Source organism: Oryctolagus cuniculus, chromosome 14 (assembly GCF_051225735.1).
Source record: "Oryctolagus cuniculus isolate XC-2025 breed Fujian yellow rabbit chromosome 14, ASM5122573v1, whole genome shotgun sequence".
NCBI classification, from domain to species: domain Eukaryota; kingdom Metazoa; phylum Chordata; class Mammalia; order Lagomorpha; family Leporidae; genus Oryctolagus; species Oryctolagus cuniculus.
Window position 1 is genome coordinate 34376396 of NC_142880.1, and position 16424 is coordinate 34392819.

General features: G+C 42.4%; 1 long non-coding RNA gene across 1 annotated transcript in view; it reads left to right on the plus strand.

Moving 5' to 3' along the window:
- The first annotated feature begins 3548 nt into the window (after positions 1–3548).
- The window catches only part of LOC138845162 (uncharacterized), a 33942-nt gene continuing 21066 nt past the window's right edge, over positions 3549–16424 (plus strand). Inside the window, exon 1 of the long non-coding RNA XR_011381963.2 lies at positions 3549–3677. This is a non-coding gene — a long non-coding RNA (uncharacterized LOC138845162). The remainder of the gene's footprint in view (positions 3678–16424) is intronic.

The following is a 16424-nucleotide window of genomic DNA, read 5'->3' on the forward strand; positions in this document are numbered from 1 at the left end:
ACTAACAGGACAGTTCAGTCTCCTGAGTAGAATGAAGAAAGGCTTCTGATATAGTGGGATCCCAGGAAGCATCATGGAATCACATGGTCCTGAGGGATAACTGGGATATCTGTTCCTAGGCAAAGACTGGCACATAGAATTTGCTGGGCAAAGGTAGTGAAAATTACATGCCTAACCTGAGAACCACATCTTCTGAAGTGTCAGCAGAGCACCAAAGCAGCTATCCCAGGCATCAGACCATAGGAGAAAAAATGGCTCAGAGCTAGTGGCCTCACCCAGGCCTCTCTGCCTAGCCCTAGGCTGGTGAGTTAGGGAGGAAGGTTGGGGCTGCTTGACAAGGAAAGAAAGAAGAGGGGAGAGAATGCAATTCAGCAAAGGAGTAAGGCATAAATACAGGATTTTCAGATTGCAAATGATGTTCATCATTATTGTCAGTTCCTCAATCAATGTATGACCCAGGTGTTGCTCAACTAGCGAAAAGCAGAGATGCCAGAAGCCAAGATTCCCTGCCCTTCACCCAATCGTGCATACTCTACTGTCTCTCAAAAGTTCCCAACACTATGCTCCACCTCTTTATTGTTGTTTGCTGTCACTGAGAAAAGCAAGCACCTTAGCATAGGTAAACTGGAATTTAAGGAGCAGTCAGTAAGAAGACAACCTTGAATAGGTATGCTTGAAGTGGGAAAATAGCCTGCAAAACCACAAAGAGCTAAGAGATCTCGGCTTCAAAAAAACAAAAACAAAAACAAAACAAAACAAAAAAAAAAACATGTCATCTTAAAAGAGAAGACTAGGCTATGGCAGAGGAAGGAAAGGCACAGAACTCACTCAACAAAATGGAATCTGATGTCTTAACTAAGATATTTGGCCTTTGAGACTTAAACTTCCCTCTACTCTTTTTTAATTTGCTACCCCAAAAAAGGCACACTGCCAAGCTGACTGAAGAGTCTTAAGGGTCAGTGGAGTATCTGGCAGAATCCCTCATTTTAAGTTCTCCTCGAGTCTGTTCACCTTTCCTACAACATGACAATCCCAGGTATTAAGAGCAACAAGTGACACAAATCCAAGATAGGTTTTTAATTAAGGACATTGTCTAAGGCTTTTGCCAGCAAACTACCTCAATATAAGAAGTCCTAATTTAGAACTTTTCTCTGTGTACTAATCAAAGGCATATCAGGTAATGTCAACATTACTATTTGGCCCCGGGTACTTTTCAAAATGCACTATTATTTCTTCTCATTATAACAACCTGTGAGGCATATACAAAGTAAGTTATCTCCATTTTACAAGCAAAGAAAACACAGCAGAGATAAATCAACATATCTAGGGTTGTACACTGACTTAAGAAAGTTAGAGGTGGAACACAAATACTACTGATCTTCATATTTGTGCTGTTTTATCTTTCCATGAGGTAACATGGCCTAAATTCCCTTACAGAAGGACAGACCACCATTCACAGGGTTATCAAGACCATGATGTGCCCTTCATCCTCCTGCAGTTCTATTTAGTTAGCTCCCCAGAGCAGGCTACCCCTACCTAGATAATCCATCCCACAGTCTTAGCTCAGACTGACTTGGAATCCTATTATCTCACTGGTGAAAAAGGCTTTGAAAATAATCTAATCCAATGACCTTATAGAAGCCTGAATTCTTTTTCTGTTCTCTTTGGCCAAACCTCACAATTGCCATTGCTTATAGACCCTTCAAGGTAATCCTGTCGTCTCAATAAGGAGAGGTTGGGAACAAGTCTACACCCTGAAGGAGTGAAGCGGAGGTGAAGCTTCCTGTGTACCCATTAGGTTAAGGGCTCTCAACAGGCTACAAGAGGTACCCTGACTTCCTGAATGGCAGCATCCCCAGATTTACTCCATTCAATAATTTCTGTACAGGAGCAGCAAGACCCACATAAGTAGGAAATGACATAAGAATCTTACCTTTCTTCTCTTATCTGAGTTGCTCCCCCAAGATCATCAAACTGCATCAGCACTCCATTTCCAAAACAGGGTATTCCAAATTAAATCCAGGAAAGTGCAGTTTCTCTCCTCTTATCCGGGTCCAAAGTCCATGGCTGAGTGGACCTTGATAGGGAAAGTCTGGGGGGGAAGGGGTGCGTCCAGGCCCCTCCCCCCCACTACAGGCTTCAGCGTCCCTCTCAGAGGTCCACTACATCCCTTCATTCAGCTGGCTTATTAAACTCTTCCACTGGTGATGGACAGATCCCAGGTACTATCCCATCTCTTGCTCAGGCATGGGAAGTCATCCACTGTGAGGACTGGCCCATCTGTCTTCTGCTGGGGCTCACAAGAAGAAATAGGCCTTAGAACTGGCATGGCCCAGGAAGCTGATTCCTGTGTTGTCCTGCAGAATATTTAAAGATTACGACACCCTCTAATCTAGTATACAGGAAATGGATTCCTAAGACTTTCTAGTTCTCTTTCTCTAGCTAAATTACATTCCTTTCTTATGCTTTATCATAACAAAAAACTTTCATTAAACACTCCACAAAGTTATGGAAACTATTTCATTCACATATCGTACCACATAGCAGTTACCTCATCAATATACACACATAGATATGGTTCAGAATAAAACAAAAGTTGTTCCTATTTTCACTGGAGAAAATTAACCAAAAGCATTTATGTATGTGGAGACCGTCTTCTATAAAACAGATAAAAGAATGTCTTTCAGTTGTCTAAAGCACCACATACTAACTGAATCTCCCAAGCTTCTTAAAAGTGTTATGTGTTTTAATCCACCAGCTCTCTTGCACTGAACTCAATCTCTTCCAGAGCGAAACGCTAACACTTTCGAAATGCTGACACTTTACACATGCATTTCATGCTCCTTATCCTTCATTCCTCACCTCCCACTCTGTTTCGAAAACTGTTCCAGGTATATAATTCCCAATTTCTGTCAAACTCCTTCCCGGGCTACTCCCTACAGCACTCTGGAATGTTTGAGGCCTCCTGCTTACAGTAGCCTCACAGTGTTCCAATTTCTCATTCCGGGAAACCAAACCCTGTCCCTGTTGCCCCCTCCCATCTAAGTTTATTCTCTCTCTGGCTCGCTCGCGCATTCTCTCTCTCTCTCTCTCTCACACACACACACACACACACACACACACTTCCTTCTTTCCTGTAGGGGCGTGGCGTCCACATGAACCCCCCCCATGTCCCCCGCCCAGAATTTAACTCCTCCCACCCTTTTCCTCCGAACCTTGCGCTCACGGTTCTCCAGGAGTGACACTGCGATCCTCCTGGTACTCACAACTCCAACTCACAGCTGCCCGAACCACCTTCTCCCTAACCGCGCTGGGTCCTTACCTGGATCCCGCTCACCCTGTCTCCGCTGGGAGCCACAGACTGCCCCGGATCGCAGTCCAGGCCCCAGGCCGGATCCCCACCGCCGGCCCAGGCCCCACCCCCTCGACCCCCAGCGTCCTGGCCCTCCCCTCGCGCTTCTTTCCCCCTCCCACCAACCACCGCAACCACTTCCGCCCGTCCTCCGGAAGTGGGCCCACGGCAACAGCCACCTCCCCATATCCCGCATATTTCTCTACCCCACTCCCCCGCCCATCACCACCGGCACCACAGGAGCAGGGGAGGTGGAGCTGCAGGGTTTGAGGTTGTTCTACAGTCACTGTTCACGGGGCTGACGACGAAGTGTGGGTAGAACCAGGTCAGTGTGGAAACGGGAGATGGGGATGCTGAAAAGCGGCCGAACAAAGAGGGCGGGGCAGACTACGGCCGAGAGCGCGTTCGTCACGTGGGACACAGAGAAGAAGAACGCATGCGTCGCAGTGCCTCAGTTTGTCGCGAGCCCGGACGTTCGGACTGCTGGCTGGGTGGGACTTGAGCGTTAGCGGGGCGGGGCGAGGCGAGAAGCGCGGAAGTAAGCGGAAGGTGTGCGGGCCGCCTGTCCCGCAGTCCGAGGGTCGCCTAGCAACGGCTCGGTTAACCAGGCTTCTGGAAAAGGCGGCGGCTTCCCGTTGCCAATCTCGAGAATCAATTTAGAAAGCCTGGAGGTCTGTGCCTGTGCGATTAGGTCCTGAGCACTTTGTGTAGCAGATACCAGAAGAAAGTTGCTTGGTTTTGTTCATCCCTTTTTCTCGCATCTTTAAATGAAGCAGGATCTTTCTGGTGTCTAAAAATAAAAATTAAAGAAACAAATATTGCACGCCCCTCCCACCCAGCATAACGCACCGCAGTACAGAGCGCTGAGGGTTTTACAGGTATTAACTGCGCACCTACAGGTTGACCACAGTGATCTTATGAGTGACAGAGGCTTGACTGCCTTGACAAGTCCGGAGAGTCCCTTCTGTCGCAGCAACCAGTAGTCTGCCGTGTCGCCACTGTCTCAAACTTTCCACTCCTGCAAACACTAGAATTCAAAACCCCGCGGTTACTTTTTTTCTAAATATGTTGCTCTTTCTCTTAATCTCAAACTGGATCCACGGGGAGCTACTGTTTTTTGCCATTCATATGCCTGTAACTAGATTATTGCCTGGATGGTAGATGGATTGGCAGTGTCTGTGATTTTCTCATGTTGAAAACGGAAACCTAGGTTCCAGTCTTCTGGGATATATTCTGTCAATTCTAGAAATGTAATAATTGCTGGCTCAGGGGTCTTAAGATATTTTTCTTTTTACTTTGCAATGATATCTTAATATTAGAAACAGCCTTAAAATATATTGCTACTACTCTCAAGTGTTAACAATACAGTCACAGATACTTCCTCATCTTCCTCCATCCCCAAACTTGTGCTACCCGGTTGTCTTTCTTTTCTGAATTAATGGGAACCAGAACACCAGAGCCATTTTCTACCCAGTCTGTCAGGAGATCTTGTTGACTCTACCTTCACACGGTGTGTTACCATCAGCACCTCAGCATGTGGGCAGTGCCTTCATCCCTCTCCTTCCTCATAGTACCTTGATCAATACATAGCAGCCACAAAGGTCCTGACATTTCTCTGCTCAAAATCCTGCAGTGACCCCTAATTTCACTTGAAATTAAAATACCCAAGTCCTTACAATAGCCAACAGACCCCAACACCAACTGGCTTGCTTACCAGACTGTTCTCCCCTTTGTCTCAGTGATACTGGGCTTACTGCTGTTTGTGAGCCCACCTCGGGGCCTTAGCACTGGCTATCTTCTGCTTATAAAACACTTCTGACTCCCTCCCCTCCTTCAGATATTTTCTCAGATGTCACTTCTGGTCTCAAACTACTAAACCGACCTCTTACACTCCATTCTTTCCATAATACTCAAGTATCCTCTCCTAACATACTTATTGTATTCATGTTTATAACTTATTTGTCTGTGCCTACTAGAATTTAAGTCCCATGAAGGGAGGCATGATTTTCTGCCATATCCCAAGTGCCTAGAATAGTTGCATGGACCATATTAACTGCGGAACAAACAAATGAATGAATGAATTTCAACAACTACTTTCACTATAAAACATTCTTATCTAGGCCACTCTTACCTGCAATTACATAAACTTTAATTATAATACCTAAAGTTTTACCTTGTGATTTTTAATCATGCTATAACTACTGTTCATGTTTCTAAGTATTTTCATAAGTATAACCATATTTACTTTTTAGGTTTTAAATGCATATAACGAAACTAAACAATTGTGTGAAAAAAAGATTTTATGTCCTCTCCTCCTCTAATTGTGTCCTTCTGAAGGAAACCACTGTTTTCTATTTTATGAATTTGTTTTAAAGGTTTATTTATAAAGAAAAAAAGATTATTTATTTGAAAGTTAGAGTTACAGAGAGGAAGGGAGAGAGAGAGATCTTCCATCTGCTAGTTTGTTCTTCAGATGGTCACAACAGAGAGTGCTGGGCCAGGCTGGAGCCAGGAGCTTCTTCCGGGTGTCCCACATGGGTAGCAGGGGCCCAAGCAGTTGGGCCATCTTCCTCTTCTTTTCCCAGGCCATTAGCAGGGAGCTGGATAGGAAGTGGATCAGCCAGGATATGAACCAGCATCCATATGGGATCCATATGGGATGCTGGTGGTGTTGCAGGTGTCAGCTTTACCTGCTATACCACAACACCAGCCCTGGAACCACTTCTTTTAAATTTAATGAGTATTCTTCCAAATATTGTTCAGTACACACACATATACATATGTAACAAGTACAGAATTCATAATTCAAAGACAGGTATACCTGAATTTTAACTTTGTTTTTTGTAACTCAATTCTATTCTTATTGTAGGTCTTATTCCCTTTGAAGGCAGAAAAATCTAATAAAGTAGATGCTAGTATCTAATTGTTTATGTAATAATGATTAGTTACTGATTAATTTCAGACATGCTCTCCTCTGCTTTTTGTTTTCACACAAGTCAGTTTTGTAAAAAATTTATAAAAATGTACCTTTATTGCAGAAAAATAATATCCACAAAAAGTGAAGTAAAGGGGCCGGAGCCATGGTTCACTTGGTTAATTGGTGCCAGCATCCCATATGGGCACGGGGTTCTAGTCCCGGTTGCTCCTCTTCCAGTCCAGCTCTCTTCTGTGGCCCAGGAGGGCAGTGGAGGGTGACCCAAGTGCTTGGGCCCCTGCACCTGCATGGGAGACCAGGAAGAAGCACCTGGTTCCTGGCTTTGGATTGGCGCAGCACCAGCCGTAGTGGCCATTTGGGGAATGAACCAATGGAAGGAAGACCTTTCTCTCTGTCTCTCTCTCTATCTACAATTCTATCTGTCAAATAAAAAATAAAAAAATTTAAAAAGTGAAGTAAAAACAAAAACTATTGTATATCCAGTAGGCAAAATAATCAAGGCTTCCAGATTTGTTCTGTTTATATATGCATACTTGACATCATATTATAACTGGCTTTTATGTTGTAAAAACATAATTCTCACTTGTTTTTATATATTTCAGTTATTTCCATGTTTTCACCTTTGCAAAATTACTTACAGCTAAATCTCTGTACTTAACTATTTCCTCTCCATAAACTCCTGGAACTGGTATCAGCAGGTGCACTCATTGTGGAAGACTTGGTGCATTTTATAGAGAGATCTATAAACAGGTGACATTGCTTTGATACCATTTTTTTTCATATCCTTCCAGCACCATTTCAGTGTTTTTTTGTCATATTTGCTGATCTCATGGGAGTAAGATTATGTATTGCTGTTTTAAATATATTTTGTTGATTAGTAAAGATGAGTCTGTTTTTTAGGTGTCATCTCTGTGAATTGTCTATTTTAATTCATCTTATTTATTTGCAAGGACTCTATAGAATGTAAGCCTTCATTGAAACTGCTTTCCCCATTTGTCATTTGCCCTCTAAGTCAAACTTTTTTGACATTACAGGAATCAACACCAGCTGAGATGGAAGTGTGATCTTGCTGATCATGCTCTGCCTTCACAATAAATACTAAGAGTAGGCTAGAGATTTTTGTATCAATCACTCCATCTAAGGACCAGCAGGTAGAATCTCATGGACAGTCATTTGGGTGGAGGGACCAGACATCAGGAGAGTGTGGCTGTGCATTTTATAACAGTTGGATTCTTCTCCTCATGAAAGCCTCATGTTTACATCAGAACAGCAGGAAAATGGCCCACCTCACTTTTGTCTTCCAAATCTAGCTCAAGGATTCCTAATTGGCCAAACCAAACTGCAGTTGGGAGTTACATTTCCAGCCTTTCCAACTAGGGGAGGAAAAAAGTCCCAGAGATCTACTAGCTAGTCCACAGTCTCCCACAAAACTAATGTATTAGAGCTTGTGATTCCAATTTGTTGGGTTATCTATTCTGGCTCCTATTCTATTCAGTGCAACTGGTAGTTAAGTAATTTTTTAAACTTACATATTTATGCAATACCATATGATGTTTTAATATATGTATACTTTGCATATGTTCAAATTGGAGTAGGTATATCAGACTTCCCAAATGTTTATCATTTATTTGTGATGAAAACATTCAATATCCTCTCTCCTAGCTTTTCTGAAATATATATTACATTATTGCTACCTATATTTACTGTGCAATAGAACACCAGAATTTATTTCACCTGTCTAACTGCAAGTTAGTACCTGTTGACCAACATTTCCTTTTCTTTCCCTTCCCACTATTTTCCTTTGCCCTAACAATTACTATTCTCTCAACTTCTATAAGATCAGATACTTTTAGATTGCACAAATGAGTAAGATCACCAATACTTGGCTTTTGTACCTGGCTTATTTCATTTCACATAATGTCTTCTGGTTCATGCATGTTGTCTCAAATGACAGGATCCCATCCCTTTATATGGCTGAATAGCATGCTGTGGTATATGTATACCACATTTTCTTCATTCATTCATCAATTGGTAAACACTTAGCTTGTTCCATTTCTTAGCTATTATGAATAGTTCTGCAGTAAACATGGGTGTGCATGTGTTCATTATATTGGTTTCATTTCTTCTGCATATGTTCCTAGTAATATGGGATTGCTGGATCATATTTTAATTCAATTTTTTGTTCTTTGAGGCCCCTCCATACCATTTTCCACAATGACACTCTTAGTTTATTTCCTGCCAACAGTGTGTAAGGCCTCCCTTTCCTCTATATTTGCCTCAGCACTTGCTGTTTTTTTGGTTTTTTGATTATAGCAATTCTAACTAGAGTAAGGTGATATCTTATTGTAGGTTTGATTTGCATTTCCTTGATGGTTAGTTATGTTGAACATTTTTCTTATACCTGATGACCATTTGTATGTCCATTTAAAAAATGGCAAATTCAGATCTATTGCCAATCTATTGTAATCAAATCTTTTGTGTTTTTTTGTTGTTATTATTTGTGTTCCTTATATCATCTGGATATTAACCATTATCAGATGGATAGCTTGCAGATATTTTCTCCCATTCTGTAGATTTTTTCTTTACTCTGTTCTTTCCTTATGGCACAGGAGCTTTTTCATTTGATAAAATCCCCTTTGTTTATTGTTGCTTTTGTTTCCTGTGCATTGGGGATCTTATCAAAATATCCTTACCCATTCCAAAGTCCTAAAAATGTCCCCTTTGTTTTCTTCTGGTAGTTCCATGAAATTTTCATATATTTTAAGTATAATCCATTTTGACTTCAGTTTTGTATATGTTGAGAGATAGGGTTCTGGTTTTATTCTTGTGCATGTGAGTAAGCTGATAGTTTTAATAAACTGGACATAAGAGTTATTTAGCTTTACTTTGGAGGTCTTGGCCATTTTCCCACAATTTTTGAGACATATTTTTCAGATAACTATTTTAAATTTATTTCAGAAACTAGTATCTTGGTGGCTTCTTCCTACCTTAGCAAGTGTCCGTTCTACAAATTGTAGTCTGAAGCCTGATAGGTACAAAGGTCAATTTGTATATGTACTATTTTTTATATCCTCTTTTACCCTGGAAAATCTTTTTAAAATTCTGACCCAAAAGAAAATGAGGCACACTCATTTCCTTTCTTCATCTTGAGCCTTTTAGCTTTTTTTCTTTTTTTAAGATATATGTATTTGAAAGGTATAGTTACAGAAGGAGAGAAAGGAAAGAGACAGAGAGAATCTTCCATCTGCTGGTTCACTCCCCACGCTCCTAGCCAGGACAGAGCCAGGAGCATGGAACCCCATTTGGGTCTCCCACAATGAGTGGCAGCAGTCCAAGTACTTGGACCATCTCTCACTGCTTTGCTAGTTGCATTAGCAGGGAACTAGAGCTGACATGCAGCAGCAGAAAGGGCTCAACCCAGCTCTCATCAGGGATTGCAAGCCATGGCTTAACCTACTGTGCCACATTGCCAGCCCCACCTTTTAGCAACTTATTTTACATTCAGCCATTCACTTTTTTTTCCCCAGCTTTCTTCTCCCCAACTCCCACACCACCATATTCTCTTGGGTTCCTCCTTACTCTCTGGCTGCTCCTTCTCAGACTTCCTGACTTTTCCTCTGCAAAATTTATATATTAGGCTCCCTAGAACAGTAACTTTTCCAAGCACTCAATTTTAATTCAGGTAACTCCATAGAAATCCCTTGGCTTTCATTAATAATTTTACGTCAAACAGCCAAATACGCATCTCTAAGCTCCTTTTCTGTTTACAGGCTGATATGTCCAACTACGTGCTTGACATTTCATCTTGGTCTCTTTGAAGATATCTCTAATTAAAGTGTCTTAAGCTTCATCAATATAGTCCATTTCCTCTCCCAGCATCCTCTTTATCAGCAAATACTTCTGTCACCCAACCAGTTACTGTGTCAAAAGCCCAAAAGTTTTCCCACAGGTCATCTACCAATTATTTCATGACTGTACCCATTCTCTCTATCCCATTGCAAGCTGAGATAGTCAGAGCATCTCGTACCTGGGTCATAAATAGGTGGCACAAGAACCAAATCTAGCCAACCAGCTCCTTCCTGGGACCTTATGAACTCAGGGAAAGTTTCTTGCAGTTGGTAAACCCCAACTACCAACCAGCCCATTCAGCTGTTCTCCTTGAAGAACACCTGGACAAACTATAAAAGTCTTGTATAACATTTCCCTTGAGATTTTTTGGCCTTCCTCAAACCTTTTGACACTCTAACGCCATCACCAGAAACATTTATCAACCTTAAAAGAAACCTCATTTCTGTTAATAATTACTTCCCATCCTCTTTCTTTCAACCCCTTTTGCTATCATTTGGTCTAATCTGAACATTTTGCGTGAATGGAATCATATATTATGTATCTGGCTTTTACTTAGAATAATTTTACTTACTTATTTTGAAAGGCAGAGTTACCGAGAGGGTAGAAAGACAGATGTATCTTCCATTTGCTGATTTCACTCCCTAAATGACTACTATGGCCAGAGCTGGTCCAGACTGAAGCCAGGAGCTAAGAACTCTATTCAGATCTCCTACAAGGGTGGCAAGAACTTTTATACTTGGGCCATTATCTGCTGCTTCCCAGATGTATTAGCAGAGAGCTGGATGGGAAGCAAAGCAGCCAAAACTCAACTGGCATTTCACTATGGGATGCCAACATCACAAGAAGCTGCAAGTTGGAGCTTAACCTGCTACAACACAACACTGACCACAGCATAATTTTCAAGGTCCATCCATATGCTTGAATAAACATTTCATTCTTTTTGATGACTGAAATATATTTCATTCTGGGTATGCCACTTTTCATTCATCAATTAATGGACATTTAAGGTTTTTTTTTTTTCTATTGTGCATATGTTTTTGCAAATGTATCTGCCCTGGTTGAAGGGAATAGAGTGACAGGATCAATCTACATGGGAAAGGACACATAATCCCCTAGATGGTGTAGGGTGTATTTAAGGGAATTGTGTTCTCTAAAGGGCAGTAGATAGGGGCCAGTCCCATCCTAGATTTTAGGAAATGCCATTTTATGTGGTCCAGTTTCATATAAAATGTTTATTTGAAAGGCAGAGTGGCCAACAGAGGGAAAGAGAAGAAGAGGAGAAACACAGAGAGGGAGATACAGAGAGTAGTCTTCCATCTGCTGATTTACTTCACAAATGCTGCAACAGCCAGGTCAAGGCCAGGCCACAGCCAAGTGCCAAGAATTCCATCTAAGTCTCCCACATATATGGCAGGGGCCCAAGTACTTGGACCATCTTCTACTGTTTTACCAGGTGTATTAGCAAAGAACTGGGTCATGAAGCATGGTTTCTGGAGATTCAGTGTCCCTTTATAAAATGAGGATGATGAAACCTGTCCTTTACCCCTGGCAGGGTATTCATGAGGATTCAAATGAAGTAATGGGTGTGGGCACCCTTTGGAAACTAGAAAGAGCTATATAAATTTCTGTAATGTTTTGAAGTTCACAGATAGCAATCAGCAGTGCTAGGGTGCTGGTATGTATTGAGCTTTCAAGAGGTAACGCTCAGTGCCCCTTTCCATTTGAGAATGAGAAAGCTCTGAGCATCCCCTCCCTCTGGAAGCTGCTCCTGTTTCTTGTTTGGCCTCTTTTTGCAAGGCTTCTAAAGTGTAATTACTTCATAGAGAAAGTATTTTTATTTATTTTTTATTTTTTTATTTGACAGGTAGAGTTATAGACAGTGAGAGAGAGAAAGGTGTTCTTTCCATTGGTTCACTCCCCAAATGGCTGCTACGGCCGGTGCTGCGCCAATCCGAAGCCAGGAACTAGGTGCTTCTTCCTGGTCTCCCGTGCTGGTGCAGGGGCCCAAGCACTTGAGCCATCCTCCACTGCCCTCCTGGGCCACAGCAGAGAGCTGGACTGGAAGAGGAGTGTCGCTCCCCCTCTTCGTGGAGGAATGACACTAAACCCTGCCTAGGCTTCCTATCCGAGTCACGGCACCATTATGTCGCTCCCCCTCTTCGTGGAGGAACGACACAGGACCCTGCGCTGTTCTTTTGTCTGCTCGGCCCTTCCCGGGTTTGCTACTGGTTCTTCCCGGGTTGGCTACCTCCGTGGAAGGGCGGTTCCCCCTAGCCACTTTCCCCCCTTCCGCGGGGGAGCGGCACACCGCCGGCCGGCTCTCTCGGGGGCTGCACAGGTGTTCCTTCAGATAGATGTTCCCCTTAGATGTTCCTGGTGCATGTTGTCTCTCTCCTCCTTTATAGTCCTCTTCCACCAATCCCAACTCTGCTACCCACACGCCGAGTACACTGCTCTCCTCCAATCAGGAGCAAGATCAGCTCCTGCAGCTCAGTCAGTCAAATTGGCGAGAGGCAGCTGAGTAGAAGTTGTTACTCCCTTCTCAGCGCCATATTGTGGGAAAGCAGATAGTCTAGTCCGAGTTGCTCCCCACAAGGAGCAACCGGGACTAGAACCGGTGCCAATATGGGATGCTGGCACCGCAGGCAGAGGATTAACCAAGTGAGCCATGTCGCTGGCCTCCATAGAGGAAAGTATTTTTAAACAGCTTTCTTGAACACTGTAAGTTCCGAGTATTACAGGTTGGCTTGTTTTTAGGTCTGAGTCTGCATTTAAACCATATGTATTTCCTGATATACAGTGAGTATTTGCAGCCTTGAATCCTGATGCTAAGAGGCTGAAGTTTTCCTCTACTGGGTTCCCACTTGGAAAGCAGCAGCAGATGACCTAAGTACTTGCACCCCTACCACACAGGTGGGAGACCCAGATAAGAGTTTCTGGCTCCTAGCTTTGGCCTGGCCCAGTCCTAACCATTGCAGCCATTTGAGGAGTGAATCCGTGTATAGAAGACCTATCTCTGTCTCTCCCTCTCTCTGTGGAACTCTGCCTTTTAAATAAATAATTTTTTAAAAGATTTATTTATTTGAAAGAGTTCCACAGAGAGAGGAGAGGCAGAGAGAGAACCAGCATCTGCTAGTTCACTCCTCAGATGGCTGTGATGGCTGGAGCTGTGCAGATTCGAAACCAGGAGCTTCTTCCAAGTCTCTAATATGGGTACCGGGGCCCAAGGACTTGGGGGATCTTTTACTGCTTTCCCAGGTCATTCCAGAGAGCTGGATGGGAAGTGGAACAGCTGGGACTCAAACTGGCGCCCATATGAGATGCCAGCACCGCAGGCGGCAGCTTTACCCATTACACCACAGTGCCAGCCCCCCAAATAAATAAATCTTTAAAAAGATAGTGGGCTGTGTGTGGAGGGAGTGGTGATGGGAACACAGAAACAGAAGTGTCCATATTCAGGATATCCCAGGTCACATGGAGAGAGGAAACTCATTCTCAGGAAATAACAAGCGCAAAATTGAAGTCGATTCAGAAGTTCTATGGTAGTGTTTAGAAGTATGTAAAAATAATCAGGATTAACTCCTGGAAATACCCTCAGCCAGGTCTCAAAGCAAAGCAGAGACAGGAACTTCTTGTTTGGGGGACACAAATCCTTCAAGTACAATCAAGCTCAAGTGGATGCTTTGCAATCTTAAGTTTGTTGCTGAGAACTTGGATTTTGATCCTGATTCCCACTCATCACATACCCCAACCAAATCCTTTACTTCTGCTTTTCTAAAGCATCTTCACCTCATGTAGGAATGGTTGGAAGGTACTTAGAGGAAAAAACTGTAACTGTTAAGGTTTGGAAGGTAACAACTGTAATTCATTTTTTTTAAAATGGGGTTTAAACCAGAATAACCATATTCAATTACTAGAAACATCTTAAATATCAATAGCTAATCACAAAAAGGGAAACACATGTTAGTCTTTCAAAATATAATTTTCTGACCTGTTGTTAAGTGTGTGGTTCCTGTTTTCTACATTATTTTGAGACAAAGGTGTGGCCCACAGATGGCCCTAACTCAGAATCAACACTAGGCTTCTTTAAAACAGTGGAAGAATGAAAGTTAAAAGCAGTTCAGCACTTTCAGGAAACACTCTTTAGGTAGCATCTGGAAGCTGTTCACAGCAAGTATTTAAAAAAAAAAAAAGTTACAGGCTTCTGAGAGTTAATTGACTACTGCCTCCACCTCACAGTTGTCCTACTGATTAATGTCAGTAACGTCTAGTTTGTGTCACACCACTGATTAATTCCTAGCAACTGTTAAGACTTGCCTTTTCAGATACTTGACCTTTCTAAATAAAACAAACCATTTGAGGTCATGTCTGAGAGCATATCAAGTTTACTTGCTTGTATTCTGACATGCCTTCTCGAGTGGGTGAAAAACAATTTGGAAGCCCACCAGAGAATGAATGTATAAAGTAGGTCAGAGCCACAACCCAGAGTGAAGAGTTTATTTCAATTAAAAAATCTTACTTTATATTTTTCTGGGCTTTGTCAGTCTCTGGAAAACCAAGCAGTTGGTTTCAGGCACACGGAAATACCATACTCTTCCTCCCCTCCTTCAACCTGTTGACTCAATTTGCCACTCTGCTTGAAACTTCAGTGTGTTGTCAGCACTGCTGTTTCTTTGCCTTGTGTAAAGCTGTCCCTGGTCTTATCCCTTCCCTCATTACTCAGTCCCACATCACTATCAATAGTACCTTGAGGAGTTTGAGTGAAATTATGAGCAGGTGCAGGCCTGTAGTAGATAGGAACAGCCATGGAAGAAACTAGAGTTTTAGTGAATCATCATGTGGAAATCCTGAGGAAGCTGTGGAATCAAAATTAAGAGGGGTATAAGGGGCAGCATTATGGCACAGTAGATTAAGCTACCACCTGCAATGCCGGTATGTTACATGGGTGCCAGTTTGAGTTCTGGCTGCTAAACTCTGCTATGATCCAGCTCCCTACTTATGTACCTGGGAAAGAAGCAAAAGATGGCCCAAGTATAGAGTTCCATGCTTCTGGCTTCAGCCTGGCCCAACCTCAATCTTTACGGCCATTTGGAGAGTGAACCAGTGGATGGAAGATCTCTCACTCTCTAACTCCAGTAAATTTAGTAAAACTAAATCCCCAAAGAACAGAAGTCTTGATGGGAAGTCTACAAGTTTGAACCAAGAAGGCTAAGTTTGTGAGGCACAGAGGTTAGGAGCACAAATGAGAACTGTAGCCTTGGATTCACATGCCACCCTATGTGCCCATGGCAACTCTTCAACTCTGTGCTTAAGTTTCCTCACCTACCAAGTAGGAAATTAATGGCCACCACATTGTGTTGTGAAAATTGGAGGAGTTGCCAGGGATGGTGCCTGGCACATAATACCATCTCATGCTATTTTTTATAAAATTTCAAAGATCATGGTGATTTATTTAGAATAAATAAGAGGACTGTCAGGATAACCTGATAAAATTCTCTGATTTTAGAAATGAGGAAACACTTGGTCATTAGATGACCTTTTTCAGTTGTTGTGAATTTTTTATATTTACTAGTGTCTTTGGATCATTCTAAAAACTTTGATATATTTAAATCTGGTATAATTCTTGAAGGCAGGAACTTGTGTCATAACAATATTAGGCACACATAGCAGGGTTTAGTTACCACTTGCTGATTTTTTAAGATACAAATTTTCAGGGCTTTTATTGTGCTACAGTGGGTTAAACTGCCACTTGTGATGCAGGCACCCCATATCAGAGAGTTGAGTCCCAGCTGCTCTGCTTGTGATCCAGCTCCCTGCTAATGTACCTGGGAAGGTGGCAAAAGATGGCCCAAGTGCTTGGACCCCTGCCACCCACATAGAATACCAGGACAAAGTTCTCTACCTTTCAAATAAAATGAAATTTTTTTTCAATTCATCAAAAGGAGGTGGGGTCTGGATAAATGAGTGTTAATAAAGAGAGGAATGGCCCCCGAAGAAATTGTAGCTGAGACTTTTTGGTTCTTGACAGTCAGAGAAGGTATGTTAATGGAAAAGTTTGATGAAAGTGAAAGGAATGAACACCAAGGACCATGGCCTACACTTTACCACTCTACCCCAACCCTCCACTGTTCAGCCGCAAATGAGCTGTGCTTCATTCATGTGCTGATTCCACAAACAAGTAGCTCTACATATGCTGGACATTGGGCAGTGTGTACAAAGGCAACGAGTAAAAGGCAAGAGAAAGGGACTAGCTCCTATCGTGCTACTCAGTCCATTGAAAAAACAGAC